Genomic DNA, 23,133 nt, shown 5'->3' on the forward strand with positions numbered 1-23,133 from the left:
GAAGAATGAAATTTTCGCTAGCAGGCAGCGTTGAGTTTGGTTACGGAGCGCGGACCGGATAGAAAGCACTTGCTGAGGCGGGCTGAGGTAAACAGAAGTTCGTAGTTGCCACAACGATAAGTGTGTTTCCTTCTATTTTGATAAACGATTTTTTTCAGGTATTCAATGAATGCACCAGATCCTATTCTTCCTTACTGGCTAGAAGAAACTTTATTCCACATAACTCAAAAGGCATTTGTTTTTATTCGCTTTTCTATTTTATGTTTCAGTCATTGCTAAGTCGGTCACACTACTTTTTCACCCTCCTTGTGCTTATAATTTTCATAATTTAACATGGAAATACTTATCAATAAATAATTATATTACCATGGTAATTAACTTCAATCCTTCCTGTGATTATACGCAAAGTACCATCTTCGTACTGCTTACTATAGTTCAATGAAGGGAATCTATAAAGTAACGCGTGTCGCACACATCTGCCTTGCAAACTCCCTGGCCTACTTCCAATGTATAGACTTTTATTTCAAATCCTGATTTAATTTCATAATTTTCTGTAGATTTTAACATTTTATTACCCAGCTTCTTAATACGAATGACAATCAAGCCTAAATATTTATTCCCTTTAACTTTATTTTTCTTTTTTATTTTGTGCCTTGTTTCATATTTGTTCTTACGTTAGCAATTAACGCACTTACCGTAGTTATGTATGAACAGGTTGTTTCTATATTTATTTTATTCCAAATAAATTAAATATATATACGGATTATTTTATGGTAGTTGATATTTTCTGTTGTTTCCTACGTGAATTGAGGAAACGCACGGACTTTCGCCTAATTCTTGTGCTACTTTCATATGTCTGTATCTGTCGAATGCTGTCGATCTGTCGAAATGTGTATTACTATCTGTCGATTCATCGAGTGAACTGAATTCGTTAACCATTTCACCAGGCGCGCATGCATTTTTTTTTCTTCTAAGGGATCCAAGCTTCGGGGGGCAAGGTTCCAATACTACAAGCCACTATGTCTATATACTATTATTCTGCATTCGAAAACACGATAAATATTCCACTTACTTTTTCACAAAAACATGATACAGACAGAGTACAGATGAAGTGTAAGATCAGATTTATATTGATGATACATCAATATTTTCCCTGTTAATAACTACATTTAATGAGAAAGTCTGCAAATGTATGTTCACTTAGGAACTTTTGCGAGGAGTCCGCACCCGGTGGACACCCCGTGAGTACGCCTCTGCACTTGACTATACTTCGAATTATACTGCAAACAGTTGTATTTTAGTTTCCCCGTTTAGTTCATCGATATCATTAACACAAAGAAAATAGATGTTATAGATGCGTATTCTCAGTTCTCGCTTTATATCCGGACGTCTGCAAAAATCTACTCCTTTTCTTTCTTTCACGCATCCACCAAACTAACAATGATTTGTATTATAATATTTGCGCATAAAATGTATATCTCATACCTTCCATGTTCTCAAGTATTCATAGACAAAAACGGTTATTTTCTGCGAACAAATTGTCCAAACACAGTGCAAATGTCATCTATAGATTGTCCTGGTTCCGTCTGCGTGTACATAACAATGCGTCATAATCATACATTGCACATTAAGGATATCAATTAATCTTCCCAAATTCCTAGATATGCCTGGCAAAAGTTCCGCGTGTTGTAAGGATATTACATTTGTACTACCGACAAGGTGGTATCTTCCAACATTGAAGTTCAATAAACCCCAAATGTGTCGGATATAGTATTTGATTTCTTGTCTCATTGTTTGCGTCAGAGATGTCTTCTCAAGTTAGGATTTACGATACATACAGGATGAGTTGTATATATTGTTGCTGCCAGCTCTATATTAATCCCATATTTGTAAACGAATAAAAACAGTATTCTAATTATAACAATGTGCTCACAATTAATTTTATTCTTAATTGTTATACGTATTGTTGATTAAAAATGAAAATGTTGCTAAGTGAATTTTATTAATATTTTCTGTTGCGTGATATAGGAAGTGAGTGAAATATTGGAGGAATATAGTGTGCGTAGCAGATGATGTGCAGTGGCTTTGGATCGCCTGTGATAAGGTAAGGCATTTGCTATTTTAATTAACGCATTTTATATACTGTAATCCTAATTATTTTTATGTGAATGTGCTTACTACTTGTGTATTCAGTGGGACCGATGTTTTAATATGTATGGTCAAGCAGTGTCGAGCCTGGTCAGTGTGTGGATAGGTGACCATTTTTTGTAAATCGATAACATTTAACTTTGTAAACACGGATGAAGTAGAAGTATATTTATTTTATTTTTTACCTCAAATATGTAGGACACTTCTCCTTTGTACATCAATTATTATTATTAGTTCAACTTGTTTACAAGTTAAATGAAAAGAATAGTCGTTATCGTGTGATGATTGTGCTCATTAGGCTAAAGAAGACTCGTGATAAGAAAGAAAAGAAGAACGGTGCTCAAGTTTCGTCACAGCATATTCTCAAAAATTTACAGGCAAAATTCAGTGTTCTGCATGAAAAGGCATATTTGTACGAAAAAAAAAAAAATTCTGCAGACGACAGAATTAAATAAAGTAATACACATGTATTTTAGAGTTACTGGTGTAAAATCATTACAAGTGCTTTGCCAGGTGGCCAATAAAAAGCACGAATACTATTTAAGGGAGCCAAAACAGGAGAAAGCTGGGGGCCTGAGCGATAGCAAGAATGTGCGTCCAAAGTGAACAGGAGCGAAGGCGACGCGGGTATACGTATAAGCAAGGGTAGTGGAAACCAGTTAGTTTTCGAGTTTCAATAGCACTTGTCATGCATCCATACTAGTAGCGCCCCGCTTGTAAACATTAAGTACACTATGCAAGAATACACCGCCGGTGGAAAATAGTACCTAATACAGTTATCTTTCATATATACTGACTTATTTTACAGTAGTAACCCAACACTAGTAAACGTAAAATAAAAGTGTATAACTTTATATTTAATTCTATCGCCTGGCTTAGTTTTTCACCTGTAAGATGTACTTATTTAGAGCAAGTTTCTTAACTAGCAAATTAAACCGAGAACCACAGCAACCATATATATATTCTTATGATGTACTTTTCTTTGAGTGGTGTTCTCTGTCTATTGAATAACATTTTCTCAGTTTAATGCTAGCAAAAAACAAAACAAAATCAAAGTGTTTCTATATAAATTTAGTTCACCGTGTTGTAATATCACATGGAATTGAAAAACGAATAGTCGAACCTCTGCTATCTCGATCAAACTTCTCAGGATGATATACTGACTTACCGCAGAAGTTCGACTGAATACGTTTCTCAGTTCCATGGGAGAACCTGGAGAAGCAAAAGCCTGCGCAACGGAAAATACTAAATAAACTTGTAGAGCAGGTCAAGATGTATCATCATGCCAAGTTTCATTCAGATCAGAGAAGTTTGGCTGCAGCCATTTTCATTACAAAGCACAAAATGGATGGTCCCTAACCTCGAGAATCTTCACAATTGTCGACGAGTTGAACTGCACTCATCTGATCAAAATCAAACTTAAAATGACAGTTCACTTTCAACTGTTAAATAATATGATATGCAGGCTTCTGCTTTCCTAGTTACAGTCTATCCACTGTGGTATGCATATTAGTACAAATGTGAGAGTGCATATTTATTAAAGATTTGCTTCAAAAAGCGATGAAAGACATAGGCATTGCCGCGGGCGGTGATAACAAGATGCCGGAAAACGAACAAGCAGAAAGAATATGGGCTGAAGAAGTGTAAACGACGACGCGGCGGCCCGTAAAGGTGTTGCCGTCCTATTAAATGAATAATATCAAAAGAAAGAAAAAAAAAGTAAAAAATTTCGCGCTCGTAATCAAGACAGAAAGCAACTAAAGGAAATCTTTGTTTTACGTCCCACGTTATGCCGCTTAGGCTAAAAGAGGCGCTGATTATGAGAAATGATTGAAATGGTGGTGGAATGAAGAAAGTGGGAGGAAACGGGAGAACCCCGCGGTAACCCACCGCACATAGTTTTTGTCCACCATAAAGTTAACTTGGCGGGGGCTCAAGACAGAAAGACGGTTGGAAAAACAAATAAACGATGTTGCATCCCGTAAAAATGTTCGCGACCTATGAAATCAATATTTTTTCTTAAAGAAAAAAAAGAATTAAAAAGAGAAAAAAAGGTCAAAATTTCGCGCTCGCTTCGCTCGCGATCAGCAGAGAAAAGAGGACGTGACGCACCCCTAAAAGTGTTGGCGACCGATTGAATAAATATTGTGGGTAAAAAAAAAAAAAAAAAAAAAAAAAAAAGTCAAAAATTTCGCGCTCGCTTCGCTCGCGATCAGCACAGAAAGAAGGACGTGACGCGCCCCTAAAGGTGTTGGCAACCGATTCAATACATATTGTCGGTAAAAAAAAAAAAAAAAAAAAAAAAAAAAAAAAAAACGCTCGCTTCGCTCGCGATCGACATGAAAAAGGCAACGACGTGACGCCCCGTAAAATTGTCGGCGACCTATTCAATCAATATATTCGGTTGAAAAACAAAGTCAAAAGTTTCCCAATCGCTTCCCTCCCGATCGACATAAAAAAAAAGGCAACCCCTTCACCTCTCCTTATGCATTCATCAGTAAACATACAACCATAGATCACAATACCACTCACATCACCTATCAGTTCTCCACGTCCATCAAGATCCAATCATCGCCCTGGCCCTTTATGATGATACACAACATTACATGTTATTGTGTGCATTGCCCCGCGTTACAATACATGACCAAAAAAAAGAGAAAAAGAGCTGCACTGCCTTCAGTGTAGACATGTTCGTATTCGTAGAAAATGATTTTAGGTACACGATAGTACAGTAATCTATCTTCACATGCTTCAGATGTGAACGATACCTACACATGAAGAGGGCTCCCGAGGTTTCCTTTTCCAATAGGATGGAGCTCCACCACACTTGCAGAATGACGAGAAGTTATGTTAATAAATATATCCCAGAGTGTTTCGTAACTCGCCCTTGGTCCTAATGATGAAGCGTTCTTCAGATGGCCCCGATGTCTCCACACATGATACTATGCGACTTCTTTTCACGAGGCTCTCAAAGATCACGTTTGTGTCCTAACATTCTCTGCAGATATGACACAGCTGCGATAGCGGATCACAGAAGCCTTTCCTCTCCTTACAAGAGACGTGTTCATTCGAGTATGTGAGTAATTCGACTATCGATTAAATATCTCCCGTGTCACGATAGTAGTCACTTTCAATTCTTCTAACGAAGGTAAGAAAAAATGCTATACAAACTTCCTTTCGGTATATAAAGGATTAGGGGCCCAGAGAATATTTTCTTTCAAGAGGATACATTCTTTTTCGAACACCCTGTATATAGATCCTCTAATTATAACTGCAAACAAAATGTTGATTTTGCAATTGCTTCCATGAGAGAATATTCTGTGCACTTTCTTTCTGAAGGGCCGGGCCTAAACGTTTTCCTTAATCATTAAATTTAGTAGTTATCTACAATTACATAGTTTTCCATTGTTCTCAAAATAAAGATTTTTCTCTATGAATTGTTGAATGTTGCTAGGGATATTGAAGTAATTCTTTTTAGTGTTTTTTTCTTTACAATAATGTACTGAACGCCTGCATTAAGGAAGTTCGTGTGTCCATCTTGCAAAATGTTTCGTCTTTTTTCATGCCCACTAAGGTAAATATTCATTTTGCTCTTTTCTCTGTATGCAAACCACATTTCTTAAAGGCAACATTTTCATACAAATGTAGTACTAAAAACTTCTAATTGGCAACATCTGGGCTGCGAAGAGGAAAAAGAAAGAAATCTCGTACGTATTCGCGCGCAATTCGGAATTAGCCAATGAAAAGCACAAAAGCGGCCACCATCTCTCTCTCTTTCTTATTAACGGTTTTGTACTTTCTGCAGTTCTATCAGTGCTGCTAACCTCTTACTATATCATTGAATATGTATGTTTAGATATATATATATATATATATATATATATATATATATATTTTTTTTTTTACAAAAAATCATACTACTACGGAATAATATTAAATGCCTTTAAACCCTCATTTCTGTTTGCACTTTCTGTTACACTACCTTCCCCGAACTTCTTTCAAGTTATTAAGTGCAGAACGGGGAGTTATACATATTTACTTGCGCTTTGACAATATCTGCACATTGTGTAATAATAGGAGACGTATAAAATAAAACTATATACTAATACGTTATATATATATATATATATATATATATATATATATATATATACAGTACACATTCCACTATCCGAGGCTTTCCTTTTCTTTTCTTGCTGACGATAAATTACGCTTTTAGAAATGTTGTCTGAAAACAATAAGAATATGTGCAAAAAATACAATCAGAGGTAGAGGTCTTTAACAGGAAATAAGCAAGGGAGTTGAAAAATTTTTTATGCATGTAAAAAATATAGACATGAACCAACTTGTGAAATAAAAAGACCAGAAAACTACTCTTTCTAAATTATGTGTAAACTTTTTACCGAAAACGAAAGTTGCACGAAAGACTTTTTGTCCGTTTTTTGGCCTCCGGTGCTTGGGGTCCCTGATTCAATCCCAGCTCGTGCCGTGTGAACTTTGTCGTGCATAAAGACCGTGCTCATGGGTTTTCTCGGGTTTCTCCCGTTTCCTCCCACTTTCTTCATTCAGTACTCATCATCACCGTCTCCTTTAGCGTAACCGGTATAAGTATGCGACGTAAATCTAAATATTTCATTTCATTTCCCTTTTCTGCTCATACTGCTGATTATGCGCGATTATGCCAACATCCAACTCCGCGGATAATCGTGCGATTACTGTATATACAACTAATACAGATACAACTAATTATATTATCAGTTACAGTATCGGTTTTTATTTACTAATTTGCCTCACTTTATTTGCATCCCTGCAGTAAATAATTCTTATCGATAATAGTTAAAATGTATATTACATTTTAGTGCTTCACGACTGAATGATCATCTGCCTTACGTTATCTCGCAGCTGAAGAGAATGCTACACTGAAAACTACCTTGCGTTATAAAGGGTAAGTGAAACATATCTTAAAAATATCTTTCATACATTTCATTGTGTACATTAAAGAATGTAAGTTTGCCTTTTTCCTGTAATCAATACTTAATAAAGGATTTATTTTTATTTATTTATATACAATTTCATACGTGGTTCGTGATAGTAAACTCGATAGGACACAGTGGCACTATGAACATCCGAATCACTCATCATTCGAACATTCAAATATTTATTCGAATATTAGTATATTCCAAGTAATGTTAACGACGTTAATATGCTTGCCTTTATAGTTAATAATGTCAATTCTTACTTAAAACATACTTCCTTAACAGGACATTGAAGAAAAGGTAGTTGCCAACGGCCATACCATGCTGAATATACCGGTTCTCGTCCGATCACCGAAGTCAAGCAGCATCGGGCCTGGTCAGTACTTGGATGGGTGACCGCCTGGGAACACCAGGTGCTGTTGGTATACTTTTTCTAATTTTGTTTTTCACAAAGACGAATATTCTCACATCGTTCACCACGATAATTTCGTAATCATGCATTACTTAAAACAATTAGCAACGCTTTCCACGCGCTGGTCTTTTTGAGTATTCACCGACAAACCTACGTAGCTACAATAACTCACTCGAAGCCATATGCATTCGCCAACGGCCATACCATGCTGAATATACCGGTTCTCGTCCGATCACCGAAGTCAAGCAGCATCGGGCCTGGTCAGTACTTGGATGGGTGACCGCCTGGGAACACCAGGTGCTGTTGGCATCTCTTTTTCAAATTTCATTATCCTTCAAGTACGAAAATACTAGAAACATTAATTTTATAGTACTTTCAAGAGATAATTTATCAACATTATTTCATAGCGATTAATCGATATTCTAAGCGTTATACCCACTATTTCTTACACTAACAGCCTGTTTATTTGCACGGCACATTAAAATAACCTGATTTCCGATCCGTGTGCACCTACTACTATACTTAACACGGAATGTATTACCACTTTTTAAAAGTAAATTATTATGACTAAGTGTAGATCTCCGGCGAGTAAATGCCTTTCGTATACAAGCACGACACATCTCCGCTATGTGCTTTACTTTTTTACTAACAGCATATAGAAATTGGATTTCAACGTGTTTCTACATAACAGAATGAAGCAAATTTCGTGATTTAACTCTTTCGAATAATGTGTTGGTCCTGACAAGGACCGTTTGAAATGAAAAATCTTGAAGAAGATTTTTACTTAGAGCTTGTGTACTTGGTAACAGCCTTCGTACCCTCACTTACAGCGTGCTTGGCAAGTTCACCAGGCAAAAGAAGGCGCACAGCTGTTTGGATTTCCCGGCTGGTGATAGTTGACCGCTTATTGTAATGGGCCAAACGAGAAGCTTCAGCAGCAATACGCTCGAAGATGTCATTAACAAAGCTGTTCATGATACTCATAGCTTTGCTAGATATGCCAGTGTCAGGATGCACTTGCTTCAAAACTTTGTAGATGTAAATGGCATAGCTCTCCTTCCTCCTCCTCTTCTTCTTCTTATCTCCCTTGGAGATATTCTTTTGGGCTTTACCAGCCTTCTTTGCAGCCTTTCCGCTAGTTTTTGGTGGCATGATGACTCACTCGTTCAGCAAAATTAGATGTGTCCGCCGATTTATCGACTTCATTTAAATTACAGTACGTGTTTCAATTCGCGCCAACTGCCTTGCTTTTCATTTGATGCACTCGGGTGCACGCTTGAAGTAGTAACAAAACTGACTTGATTCATGGGAGGCCGCAATTTTTCCTCTCATCTTATTACGAAAGAATATTGAACAATGTCTGGTCGCGGCAAAGGTGGAAAAGTCAAGGGAAAGAGCAAGTCCCGCTCCAGCAGGGCTGGCCTTCAATTCCCAGTAGGCAGAATCCATCGTCTTTTGCGAAAGGGTAACTATGCCGAACGAGTTGGTGCTGGCGCTCCCGTGTATTTGGCTGCAGTCATGGAATACCTGGCAGCTGAAGTTCTTGAGTTGGCAGGCAACGCTGCTCGTGACAACAAGAAGACTAGGATTATTCCACGTCATCTGCAGTTAGCTATCCGTAACGACGAGGAATTAAACAAGTTGTTGTCTGGTTGTCTGGAGTTACAATCGCTCAGGGTGGTGTTTTGCCCAACATTCAAGCTGTACTTCTGCCCAAGAAAACTGAGAAGAAGGCATAAATGTAAGACCTATATCTCATACAAATCGGCCCTTATGAGGGCCACAAACCCCTTTATAGAGGAGATTTACGATTGAAATGAATTGTTTTCGATATACAGACTCATCAAAAGTGTCTGAGATAGTTGCTTAGTTTCATTCGAAATTCTCGCTGCTATTCGATTAATTAGTATATGTGTAGTCGTCGATCGTAATTGAAGCCCATAGGAAGTCACACTAACTTTAGAATACTCCAAACAGCGATGTGCTTAGTTCCCACTACATTATTAATTATAAGATCATTACCTTTTGTATTGTCGCTAGCTACATTTTTTTGATATTTGCGTACATCGGGCTCATATTACCCAGAGGACAGGACAGTCGAGCCCAGATTCTCAGCAATGGAAGAAAACCTCATACCACATATTCTCATGTACTTCATGCTAGACAAAGGAATTTCCAACATTCTTAAAGCACTCATGTTTCTCTCTTGCGTTGGCTTGGCTGAAATTACTCTGTTCAATATGTTCTCGACATTTATTATTGTTCATTACTATGCCCCAATGACATCATGAACAGAGCGGATCAGAAAACTTTCCTAAATTTCTTTTGCAACATAGTAATGACATTAAATGCACACTTAAGTACGATTTATTCTTTGCAAGGTCGATATTCATATTTGTGTGATATGTGTTATATGTATATGGTTTGTAATACGCAACTACTCTTATTCTCTGATCTCAGAACTCATTTGCTACTGTGCCCAACGAGCGAGCCTAGGTTTCTTGTAACTACTGCCTTTCTTTAGTAAATAATGTGAAGTATACAATGCATTAACCTACATCTCATATTTGTATTACTCTTTATTTTAGTAACCCGCTACGAAGTGTCATTAATTTACATGTAAATCACAATAGACACTACCGCAAAAGAAAGAAATCGAACCCAAGACCACGTAAACAAGATAAAGGACAAGATTCAGGTTTCTAACGCATTATTCGCCCCTCACAGCACAGTATAGAAGTTGTATAAGCCTCTATACGTACATCCTACTGTCAGAACAGAAATTCCGACTTGCGTTTCGCATCTCTCATGCTCGCTACTTCCAACAAATCGCCAATTTCCAACCAGAACCCCTTCTCCAGCATTAATACTGCTACATGATATGAATACGTATACATGAACGTACATAATGTAAAAAAAAACGTATGATTTTCTCAAATTAATCTCTCTACGTCTGTAATTTAGTGTGCATCAAAAGGCTTTTGTAGTTACACGAATTCTTATAATCTAACAGAAAATCGCACAAAGTAAATCTTTCCCTTTATATAAATTTGTTGGCTCTGAAAAGAGCCGTTTATGCCAATTTTATATCCAAAATAGGAGGAACCCCAACTTAACCTCCGAAACCGTACAGGGTTCTTCCTTGCCTCTTCAAGGCATACACAACATCCATAGCTGTCACTGTCTTCCTCTTGGCGTGTTCTGTGTATGTAACAGCATCTCTGATTACGTTCTCCAGGAATACTTTCAATACTCCTCGGGTCTCTTCATAAATGAGACCAGAGATACGCTTCACACCACCACGGCGAGCAAGACGCCTAATAGCGGGTTTGGTGATACCCTGGATGTTGTCACGAAGAACTTTACGGTGGCGCTTGGCACCTCCTTTGCCAAGACCCTTGCCTCCTTTTCCACGTCCTGTCATTTCGATATGTTACTGCTTCGCTCACCACACACGAGAAATACAAGCCCAAGCAGCCCAAGACTCGTGGTTTTGTTCCTTCGATCATGCAGGGAAAGCACGGAGGAAAAACACAAAACGTGTCTAAGCCAATGAGAACTGTCCTTTTCGACTGACTTTATCCAATGAGAAATAGCTTGATTTAACGGTTTTGCTCTTTATATAACTTGACTTCATTCAGCGCGCAATTATTTGAAACAAGTCGTGACAGTTGAACAATCTTGACTCCTGATGACATCAAAAAGGCTGACGGAATCCTACCACCACCGCCAAACAAACATACCAAGAAGAACAGCAGACATACTTATACATGCGTCATCAAAGGTGTAGATGTCGACCTTACTATTCCAGAGCTCAAGGAATCGTTCATAAAAGCGGGATTAGATTTTTGCAACTTAACAAGAATCCGCAACTCTGATGGTCCACTTCCGCTAATAAGGCTTTTCTCTTCAAATACAGAAACCATTAGCAGTTTAATTGCGAAGGGTATCATCATTAACAACAAGAAGCATCGAGTTGAGGCATCAAGATCGGCGGCACGACCTACACCATGTTACAATTGTTACAAATACGACCATCTAACCCATCTCTGTACGCAGAGTAGAGTCTGTTTTCGTTGTGGCGAAAGTCACACTTCACCTTGTGGAAGACCAATTAACCGCATGTTCTGCGCCACCTGTAAGACAATAGGACACCGCACAGGAAGCAGTGATTGCCCCAAGAGGCCACACTTCACAGAAAGAAGACAGATCATCCCAAACATTTTAAATACAACCGAATTTCCACCACTACCAGAAACTGGCCCTTGCAAGGATCACCACCAGACCTCCACAATTCCAGAAGATGAAGAAGCAGAAGAACCCAACCAGCAACAGACCACTCCAAATTCAGATTTTCAAGACCAAATCAATGAAGCAATTGAACGAGCCACAAATTCCATCATGAAATGGGTAGCATCCATACTTGCAATAGTAACAGAACCCCCGAAACAAAAAACACTCCATCAGGCCATTTCTCAAGCCACCCGACAAATTTTTCGAAAACAGTTAAACATTCTCACAACCACCAATGGCAATATCTATATCACTCATAAAAATTTATCCTCATTTCCACAGAAAAACAACACATCTAATTCTTCTCACATTACATAAATCATCCCACCTACATTAACACACACATAATGTTTTTGAACTCAATGCCAAAAACTTCTCTCTTTGGCACTCTTCACGGATTCACAACGAGAAGAAGATAGAAGATCAAAAGTTCCAACCAAGAAGACAAGAAGACTTTTCAACGGCCAAGTACAGGACCACGAACAGGACCATCTACCAGATGGACGTACTTATGCATCGGCTTCACTCAACATCGGAAGCACACAATCAGCAGATCCAAGAACAGAAGCCTTCGTGTCAAGACTTGTTGAGACCAGTTGTGCGCTTATCATCGATACTACCAACTCATCACATACATTTATTAATATTTTCTCTGGATGAAGTAGCTAATAGCTAATATATCCTTCCATCTTCTGATGGTAAACAGACTATTGCCTATGCCTATGCCTATGCCTTCAGCGCGCAATTATTTGAAACAAGTCGTGACAGTTGCAATGGCACGTACCAAGCAGACAGCTAGGAAATCTACTGGAGGCAAAGCTCCTCGAAAGCAGCTTGCCACCAAAGCTGCAAGAAAGAGTGCTCCAGCTACCGGTGGAGTGAAAAAGCCCCATCGTTACAGGCCTGGTACTGTGGCTCTCCGAGAAATTCGTCGTTACCAGAAGAGCACTGAATTGCTCATCCGCAAGCTGCCCTTCCAACGACTCGTCCGAGAAATTGCACAAGATTTCAAGACAGATCTTCGCTTCCAAAGCTCAGCTGTCATGGCTTTACAGGAGGCAAGTGAAGCTTACCTTGTAGGGCTTTTCGAAGACACCAACTTGTGTGCTATTCACGCAAAGAGAGTCACAATCATGCCTAAGGACATTCAGCTTGCTCGCCGCATCCGTGGGGAACGTGCTTAAGTTTGAAGTTCTGGCACTGAGTTCAAAAACGGTCCTTTTTAGGACCAATACACTACTTAGAGATGCTGTTATCCTAACAAGGATCTTGTCCATACTTGTTATCTTTTTTTTTTAAATTCTCACGCCGTATGTTGCATAGTTAATACATCTACCTTCGTTTTCCTGTCGTTTCGTATATCATCCTATCTTTCAAGTATATTCTTTAGTTTTCCCCTATGTTTACCGATTGATTATCTTCGTTTTATGTGGTCAAGGGTTCGATTTTGCCATATGTTGCATAACTTAACTTCGATTCAACCACTGTTTGCCCTTCTCAACGTTATTAATCTGATAGAACTCGCAGGCGAAATATGTACTTCTTCCAAGGTAGCAAAAGTAATATTATTTTGTCAGAGGTCGCTGCTGTTGAATGCAAACGTTAAACTAAACTTTCTTTAAGTGTCTGTTTGTACTTAACATCAGTTCAATTGTACACCTACATTTCTGCTGGTGTTACTATTTTTCTTTATAGCAATATTACGAATTATAAGACGGTATCCGTGGTTATTAGCGTGTTCCCTTTTCCTAACACTTTCTCATTACACCAGTATTTCCATCATTCATTAGGCGTAATCACCCGTCTCCTTTATCATAAAAATCATAATAGTACGACGTTAAATTGAAACATAGTCTACTTCACTTTCACGAGTTGTAATAAGTTCGAACATTTCTTTCACCCCAGCCTTGAAAAGAGTTGATTTTAGTTTAGTGTCCCTTTCAGCAGCAAGGCTGTTTCAAACGTGGACCTACTTATTAACGTGCAATGCGAAACATTTGAGCTCCCACCGAGAATCGAACCCAGTCAGCCTGCAAAAGTTTTTCTAACAAATGCATTAAGTGCGTTTTCTGTACTGTTTCGCTACTTGAAGATAGGAACAAGGAAAAAGTAAGTGATCACAAATTGACATTACGTAATGTGTTCCCCATTTTTTTTCGAGTACACCATTCTTGACACCCGTGAAAGCTTTCTTTCCCCACCCTCAATTCCCCTCTGTTATAAAGCACTTACATCAAGAAGTGCTTCGGTTAAAAAGAAAACTCAAAGTCCCTTGCGTGTATACTATACATTGCTATGAATGAACATGTGATAATGATAGGAAAAGCACAATTTTACTCTTCTCAAAGTATTTGATGGCTCTAAAAAGAGCCGTTTTAAAATGTCAGATGATTTACTGACACATTTACTTCTTCTTTGGTGCAGCCTTCTTAGCACTTTTCGGTTTTGCTGTAGCCTTCTTTGGCTTCGGGGCCTTTGGCTTCTTGGGAGTTTTTGCCTTCTTCACTTTAGATGGTGATTTCTTAGGTTTGGGAGCAGCAGCCTTTTTCTTTTCACCAGTCTTCTTGGGACGTTTAGCTGCTGGCTTTTTCGCAGGCTTCTTCTCCTTTGATGCTGATCGTTTCGCCTTGGTTGAAGATCCACCTTCAGGCTTCTCCTTCAGCGATGAAGCACTAAGCTTAAACGATCCAGATGCACCTTTTCCCTTGGTCTGAACCAAAGACCCAGAAGCAACTGCACTTCTCAAGTATTTCTTGATAAATGGAGCAAGCTTCTCGGCATCCACTTTGTAGTTCTGAGAGATGTATTTCTTAATAGCTTGCAGTGAACTTCCTCCCCTTTCCTTCAAATTCTTGATGGCGTTGTTCACCATTTCTGATGTTCTTGGATGAGAAGGTGTTGTTTTTGGTTTCTTAGGCTTTGCAGACTTCTTAGGAGAAGCCGTGCCGGGGCTGCAGGTGCTGATGCCGTATCTGCCATTGCTTTCTGCAATAAACTCAACGATACTGAAGAATGAAATTTTCGCTAGCAGGCAGCGTTGAGTTTGGTTACGGAGCGCGGACCGGATAGAAAGCACTTGCTGAGGCGGGCTGAGGTAAACAGAAGTTCGTAGTTGCCACAACGATAAGTGTGTTTCCTTCTATTTTGATAAACGATTTTTTTCAGGTATTCAATGAATGCACCAGATCCTATTCTTCCTTACTGGCTAGAAGAAACTTTATTCCACATAACTCAAAAGGCATTTGTTTTTATTCGCTTTTCTATTTTATGTTTCAGTCATTGCTAAGTCGGTCACACTACTTTTTCACCCTCCTTGTGCTTATAATTTTCATAATTTAACATGGAAATACTTATCAATAAATAATTATATTACCATGGTAATTAACTTCAATCCTTCCTGTGATTATACGCAAAGTACCATCTTCGTACTGCTTACTATAGTTCAATGAAGGGAATCTATAAAGTAACGCGTGTCGCACACATCTGCCTTGCAAACTCCCTGGCCTACTTCCAATGTATAGACTTTTATTTCAAATCCTGATTTAATTTCATAATTTTCTGTAGATTTTAACATTTTATTACCCAGCTTCTTAATACGAATGACAATCAAGCCTAAATATTTATTCCCTTTAACTTTATTTTTCTTTTTTATTTTGTGCCTTGTTTCATATTTGTTCTTACGTTAGCAATTAACGCACTTACCGTAGTTATGTATGAACAGGTTGTTTCTATATTTATTTTATTCCAAATAAATTAAATATATATACGGATTATTTTATGGTAGTTGATATTTTCTGTTGTTTCCTACGTGAATTGAGGAAACGCACGGACTTTCGCCTAATTCTTGTGCTACTTTCATATGTCTGTATCTGTCGAATGCTGTCGATCTGTCGAAATGTGTATTACTATCTGTCGATTCATCGAGTGAACTGAATTCGTTAACCATTTCACCAGGCGCGCATGCATTTTTTTTTCTTCTAAGGGATCCAAGCTTCGGGGGGCAAGGTTCCAATACTACAAGCCACTATGTCTATATACTATTATTCTGCATTCGAAAACACGATAAATATTCCACTTACTTTTTCACAAAAACATGATACAGACAGAGTACAGATGAAGTGTAAGATCAGATTTATATTGATGATACATCAATATTTTCCCTGTTAATAACTACATTTAATGAGAAAGTCTGCAAATGTATGTTCACTTAGGAACTTTTGCGAGGAGTCCGCACCCGGTGGACACCCCGTGAGTACGCCTCTGCACTTGACTATACTTCGAATTATACTGCAAACAGTTGTATTTTAGTTTCCCCGTTTAGTTCATCGATATCATTAACACAAAGAAAATAGATGTTATAGATGCGTATTCTCAGTTCTCGCTTTATATCCGGACGTCTGCAAAAATCTACTCCTTTTCTTTCTTTCACGCATCCACCAAACTAACAATGATTTGTATTATAATATTTGCGCATAAAATGTATATCTCATACCTTCCATGTTCTCAAGTATTCATAGACAAAAACGGTTATTTTCTGCGAACAAATTGTCCAAACACAGTGCAAATGTCATCTATAGATTGTCCTGGTTCCGTCTGCGTGTACATAACAATGCGTCATAATCATACATTGCACATTAAGGATATCAATTAATCTTCCCAAATTCCTAGATATGCCTGGCAAAAGTTCCGCGTGTTGTAAGGATATTACATTTGTACTACCGACAAGGTGGTATCTTCCAACATTGAAGTTCAATAAACCCCAAATGTGTCGGATATAGTATTTGATTTCTTGTCTCATTGTTTGCGTCAGAGATGTCTTCTCAAGTTAGGATTTACGATACATACAGGATGAGTTGTATATATTGTTGCTGCCAGCTCTATATTAATCCCATATTTGTAAACGAATAAAAACAGTATTCTAATTATAACAATGTGCTCACAATTAATTTTATTCTTAATTGTTATACGTATTGTTGATTAAAAATGAAAATGTTGCTAAGTGAATTTTATTAATATTTTCTGTTGCGTGATATAGGAAGTGAGTGAAATATTGGAGGAATATAGTGTGCGTAGCAGATGATGTGCAGTGGCTTTGGATCGCCTGTGATAAGGTAAGGCATTTGCTATTTTAATTAACGCATTTTATATACTGTAATCCTAATTATTTTTATGTGAATGTGCTTACTACTTGTGTATTCAGTGGGACCGATGTTTTAATATGTATGGTCAAGCAGTGTCGAGCCTGGTCAGTGTGTGGATAGGTGACCATTTTTTGTAAATCGATAACATTTAACTTTGTAAACACGGATGAAGTAGAAGTATATTTATTTTATTTTTTACCTCAAATATGTAGGACACTTCTCCTTTGTACATCAATTATTATTATTAGTTCAACTTGTTTACAAGTTAAATGAAAAGAATAGTCGTTATCGTGTGATGATTGTGCTCATTAGGCTAAAGAAGACTCGTGATAAGAAAGAAAAGAAGAACGGTGCTCAAGTTTCGTCACAGCATATTCTCAAAAATTTACAGGCAAAATTCAGTGTTCTGCATGAAAAGGCATATTTGTACGAAAAAAAAAAAAATTCTGCAGACGACAGAATTAAATAAAGTAATACACATGTATTTTAGAGTTACTGGTGTAAAATCATTACAAGTGCTTTGCCAGGTGGCCAATAAAAAGCACGAATACTATTTAAGGGAGCCAAAACAGGAGAAAGCTGGGGGCCTGAGCGATAGCAAGAATGTGCGTCCAAAGTGAACAGGAGCGAAGGCGACGCGGGTATACGTATAAGCAAGGGTAGTGGAAACCAGTTAGTTTTCGAGTTTCAATAGCACTTGTCATGCATCCATACTAGTAGCGCCCCGCTTGTAAACATTAAGTACACTATGCAAGAATACACCGCCGGTGGAAAATAGTACCTAATACAGTTATCTTTCATATATACTGACTTATTTTACAGTAGTAACCCAACACTAGTAAACGTAAAATAAAAGTGTATAACTTTATATTTAATTCTATCGCCTGGCTTAGTTTTTCACCTGTAAGATGTACTTATTTAGAGCAAGTTTCTTAACTAGCAAATTAAACCGAGAACCACAGCAACCATATATATATTCTTATGATGTACTTTTCTTTGAGTGGTGTTCTCTGTCTATTGAATAACATTTTCTCAGTTTAATGCTAGCAAAAAACAAAACAAAATCAAAGTGTTTCTATATAAATTTAGTTCACCGTGTTGTAATATCACATGGAATTGAAAAACGAATAGTCGAACCTCTGCTATCTCGATCAAACTTCTCAGGATGATATACTGACTTACCGCAGAAGTTCGACTGAATACGTTTCTCAGTTCCATGGGAGAACCTGGAGAAGCAAAAGCCTGCGCAACGGAAAATACTAAATAAACTTGTAGAGCAGGTCAAGATGTATCATCATGCCAAGTTTCATTCAGATCAGAGAAGTTTGGCTGCAGCCATTTTCATTACAAAGCACAAAATGGATGGTCCCTAACCTCGAGAATCTTCACAATTGTCGACGAGTTGAACTGCACTCATCTGATCAAAATCAAACTTAAAATGACAGTTCACTTTCAACTGTTAAATAATATGATATGCAGGCTTCTGCTTTCCTAGTTACAGTCTATCCACTGTGGTATGCATATTAGTACAAATGTGAGAGTGCATATTTATTAAAGATTTGCTTCAAAAAGCGATGAAAGACATAGGCATTGCCGCGGGCGGTGATAACAAGATGCCGGAAAACGAACAAGCAGAAAGAATATGGGCTGAAGAAGTGTAAACGACGACGCGGCGGCCCGTAAAGGTGTTGCCGTCCTATTAAATGAATAATATCAAAAGAAAGAAAAAAAAAGTAAAAAATTTCGCGCTCGTAATCAAGACAGAAAGCAACTAAAGGAAATCTTTGTTTTACGTCCCACGTTATGCCGCTTAGGCTAAAAGAGGCGCTGATTATGAGAAATGATTGAAATGGTGGTGGAATGAAGAAAGTGGGAGGAAACGGGAGAACCCCGCGGTAACCCACCGCACATAGTTTTTGTCCACCATAAAGTTAACTTGGCGGGGGCTCAAGACAGAAAGACGGTTGGAAAAACAAATAAACGATGTTGCATCCCGTAAAAATGTTCGCGACCTATGAAATCAATATTTTTTCTTAAAGAAAAAAAAGAATTAAAAAGAGAAAAAAAGGTCAAAATTTCGCGCTCGCTTCGCTCGCGATCAGCAGAGAAAAGAGGACGTGACGCACCCCTAAAAGTGTTGGCGACCGATTGAATAAATATTGTGGGTAAAAAAAAAAAAAAAAAAAAAAAAAAAGTCAAAAATTTCGCGCTCGCTTCGCTCGCGATCAGCACAGAAAGAAGGACGTGACGCGCCCCTAAAGGTGTTGGCAACCGATTCAATACATATTGTCGGTAAAAAAAAAAAAAAAAAAAAAAAAAAAAAAAAAAAAAAAACGCTCGCTTCGCTCGCGATCGACATGAAAAAGGCAACGACGTGACGCCCCGTAAAATTGTCGGCGACCTATTCAATCAATATATTCGGTTGAAAAACAAAGTCAAAAGTTTCCCAATCGCTTCCCTCCCGATCGACATAAAAAAAAAGGCAACCCCTTCACCTCTCCTTATGCATTCATCAGTAAACATACAACCATAGATCACAATACCACTCACATCACCTATCAGTTCTCCACGTCCATCAAGATCCAATCATCGCCCTGGCCCTTTATGATGATACACAACATTACATGTTATTGTGTGCATTGCCCCGCGTTACAATACATGACCAAAAAAAAGAGAAAAAGAGCTGCACTGCCTTCAGTGTAGACATGTTCGTATTCGTAGAAAATGATTTTAGGTACACGATAGTACAGTAATCTATCTTCACATGCTTCAGATGTGAACGATACCTACACATGAAGAGGGCTCCCGAGGTTTCCTTTTCCAATAGGATGGAGCTCCACCACACTTGCAGAATGACGAGAAGTTATGTTAATAAATATATCCCAGAGTGTTTCGTAACTCGCCCTTGGTCCTAATGATGAAGCGTTCTTCAGATGGCCCCGATGTCTCCACACATGATACTATGCGACTTCTTTTCACGAGGCTCTCAAAGATCACGTTTGTGTCCTAACATTCTCTGCAGATATGACACAGCTGCGATAGCGGATCACAGAAGCCTTTCCTCTCCTTACAAGAGACGTGTTCATTCGAGTATGTGAGTAATTCGACTATCGATTAAATATCTCCCGTGTCACGATAGTAGTCACTTTCAATTCTTCTAACGAAGGTAAGAAAAAATGCTATACAAACTTCCTTTCGGTATATAAAGGATTAGGGGCCCAGAGAATATTTTCTTTCAAGAGGATACATTCTTTTTCGAACACCCTGTATATAGATCCTCTAATTATAACTGCAAACAAAATGTTGATTTTGCAATTGCTTCCATGAGAGAATATTCTGTGCACTTTCTTTCTGAAGGGCCGGGCCTAAACGTTTTCCTTAATCATTAAATTTAGTAGTTATCTACAATTACATAGTTTTCCATTGTTCTCAAAATAAAGATTTTTCTCTATGAATTGTTGAATGTTGCTAGGGATATTGAAGTAATTCTTTTTAGTGTTTTTTTCTTTACAATAATGTACTGAACGCCTGCATTAAGGAAGTTCGTGTGTCCATCTTGCAAAATGTTTCGTCTTTTTTCATGCCCACTAAGGTAAATATTCATTTTGCTCTTTTCTCTGTATGCAAACCACATTTCTTAAAGGCAACATTTTCATACAAATGTAGTACTAAAAACTTCTAATTGGCAACATCTGGGCTGCGAAGAGGAAAAAGAAAGAAATCTCGTACGTATTCGCGCGCAATTCGGAATTAGCCAATGAAAAGCACAAAAGCGGCCACCATCTCTCTCTCTTTCTTATTAACGGTTTTGTACTTTCTGCAGTTCTATCAGTGCTGCTAACCTCTTACTATATCATTGAATATGTATGTTTAGATATATATATATATATATATATATATATATATATATATTTTTTTTTTTACAAAAAATCATACTACTACGGAATAATATTAAATGCCTTTAAACCCTCATTTCTGTTTGCACTTTCTGTTACACTACCTTCCCCGAACTTCTTTCAAGTTATTAAGTGCAGAACGGGGAGTTATACATATTTACTTGCGCTTTGACAATATCTGCACATTGTGTAATAATAGGAGACGTATAAAATAAAACTATATACTAATACGTATATATATATATATATATATATATATATATATATATATATATACAGTACACATTCCACTATCCGAGGCTTTCCTTTTCTTTTCTTGCTGACGATAAATTACGCTTTTAGAAATGTTGTCTGAAAACAATAAGAATATGTGCAAAAAATACAATCAGAGGTAGAGGTCTTTAACAGGAAATAAGCAAGGGAGTTGAAAAATTTTTTATGCATGTAAAAAATATAGACATGAACCAACTTGTGAAATAAAAAGACCAGAAAACTACTCTTTCTAAATTATGTGTAAACTTTTTACCGAAAACGAAAGTTGCACGAAAGACTTTTTGTCCGTTTTTTGGCCTCCGGTGCTTGGGGTCCCTGATTCAATCCCAGCTCGTGCCGTGTGAACTTTGTCGTGCATAAAGACCGTGCTCATGGGTTTTCTCGGGTTTCTCCCGTTTCCTCCCACTTTCTTCATTCAGTACTCATCATCACCGTCTCCTTTAGCGTAACCGGTATAAGTATGCGACGTAAATCTAAATATTTCATTTCATTTCCCTTTTCTGCTCATACTGCTGATTATGCGCGATTATGCCAACATCCAACTCCGCGGATAATCGTGCGATTACTGTATATACAACTAATACAGATACAACTAATTATATTATCAGTTACAGTATCGGTTTTTATTTACTAATTTGCCTCACTTTATTTGCATCCCTGCAGTAAATAATTCTTATCGATAATAGTTAAAATGTATATTACATTTTAGTGCTTCACGACTGAATGATCATCTGCCTTACGTTATCTCGCAGCTGAAGAGAATGCTACACTGAAAACTACCTTGCGTTATAAAGGGTAAGTGAAACATATCTTAAAAATATCTTTCATACATTTCATTGTGTACATTAAAGAATGTAAGTTTGCCTTTTTCCTGTAATCAATACTTAATAAAGGATTTATTTTTATTTATTTATATACAATTTCATACGTGGTTCGTGATAGTAAACTCGATAGGACACAGTGGCACTATGAACATCCGAATCACTCATCATTCGAACATTCAAATATTTATTCGAATATTAGTATATTCCAAGTAATGTTAACGACGTTAATATGCTTGCCTTTATAGTTAATAATGTCAATTCTTACTTAAAACATACTTCCTTAACAGGACATTGAAGAAAAGGTAGTTGCCAACGGCCATACCATGCTGAATATACCGGTTCTCGTCCGATCACCGAAGTCAAGCAGCATCGGGCCTGGTCAGTACTTGGATGGGTGACCGCCTGGGAACACCAGGTGCTGTTGGTATACTTTTTCTAATTTTGTTTTTCACAAAGACGAATATTCTCACATCGTTCACCACGATAATTTCGTAATCATGCATTACTTAAAACAATTAGCAACGCTTTCCACGCGCTGGTCTTTTTGAGTATTCACCGACAAACCTACGTAGCTACAATAACTCACTCGAAGCCATATGCATTCGCCAACGGCCATACCATGCTGAATATACCGGTTCTCGTCCGATCACCGAAGTCAAGCAGCATCGGGCCTGGTCAGTACTTGGATGGGTGACCGCCTGGGAACACCAGGTGCTGTTGGCATCTCTTTTTCAAATTTCATTATCCTTCAAGTACGAAAATACTAGAAACATTAATTTTATAGTACTTTCAAGAGATAATTTATCAACATTATTTCATAGCGATTAATCGATATTCTAAGCGTTATACCCACTATTTCTTACACTAACAGCCTGTTTATTTGCACGGCACATTAAAATAACCTGATTTCCGATCCGTGTGCACCTACTACTATACTTAACACGGAATGTATTACCACTTTTTAAAAGTAAATTATTATGACTAAGTGTAGATCTCCGGCGAGTAAATGCCTTTCGTATACAAGCACGACACATCTCCGCTATGTGCTTTACTTTTTTACTAACAGCATATAGAAATTGGATTTCAACGTGTTTCTACATAACAGAATGAAGCAAATTTCGTGATTTAACTCTTTCGAATAATGTGTTGGTCCTGACAAGGACCGTTTGA

At 37.8% G+C, this 23,133-nt stretch overlaps 4 non-coding genes across 4 annotated transcripts; all 4 read left to right on the forward strand.

Moving 5' to 3' along the window:
* Positions 1-7,430: 7,430 nt before the first annotated feature.
* On the forward strand, positions 7,431-7,549 carry LOC145677397 (5S ribosomal RNA). Its single transcript, XR_014129812.1, has one exon. It is a non-coding gene; the product is annotated as a 5S ribosomal RNA (ribosomal RNA).
* A 177-nt stretch (positions 7,550-7,726) lies between these two features.
* Positions 7,727-7,845, forward strand: LOC145677392 (5S ribosomal RNA). The gene has a single exon (XR_014129808.1). It is a non-coding gene; the product is annotated as a 5S ribosomal RNA (ribosomal RNA).
* Positions 7,846-22,271: 14,426 nt separating this feature from the next.
* Positions 22,272-22,390, forward strand: LOC145677398 (5S ribosomal RNA). Its single transcript, XR_014129813.1, has one exon. It is a non-coding gene; the product is annotated as a 5S ribosomal RNA (ribosomal RNA).
* Positions 22,391-22,567: 177 nt separating this feature from the next.
* Positions 22,568-22,686, forward strand: LOC145677395 (5S ribosomal RNA). The gene has a single exon (XR_014129810.1). It is a non-coding gene; the product is annotated as a 5S ribosomal RNA (ribosomal RNA).
* Positions 22,687-23,133: the final 447 nt, after the last annotated feature.

Source organism: Thermobia domestica, unplaced genomic scaffold (genome assembly GCF_964235325.1).
Source record: "Thermobia domestica unplaced genomic scaffold, izTheDome1.hap1.1 HAP1_SCAFFOLD_826, whole genome shotgun sequence".
NCBI classification, from domain to species: Eukaryota; Metazoa; Arthropoda; class Insecta; order Zygentoma; family Lepismatidae; genus Thermobia; species Thermobia domestica.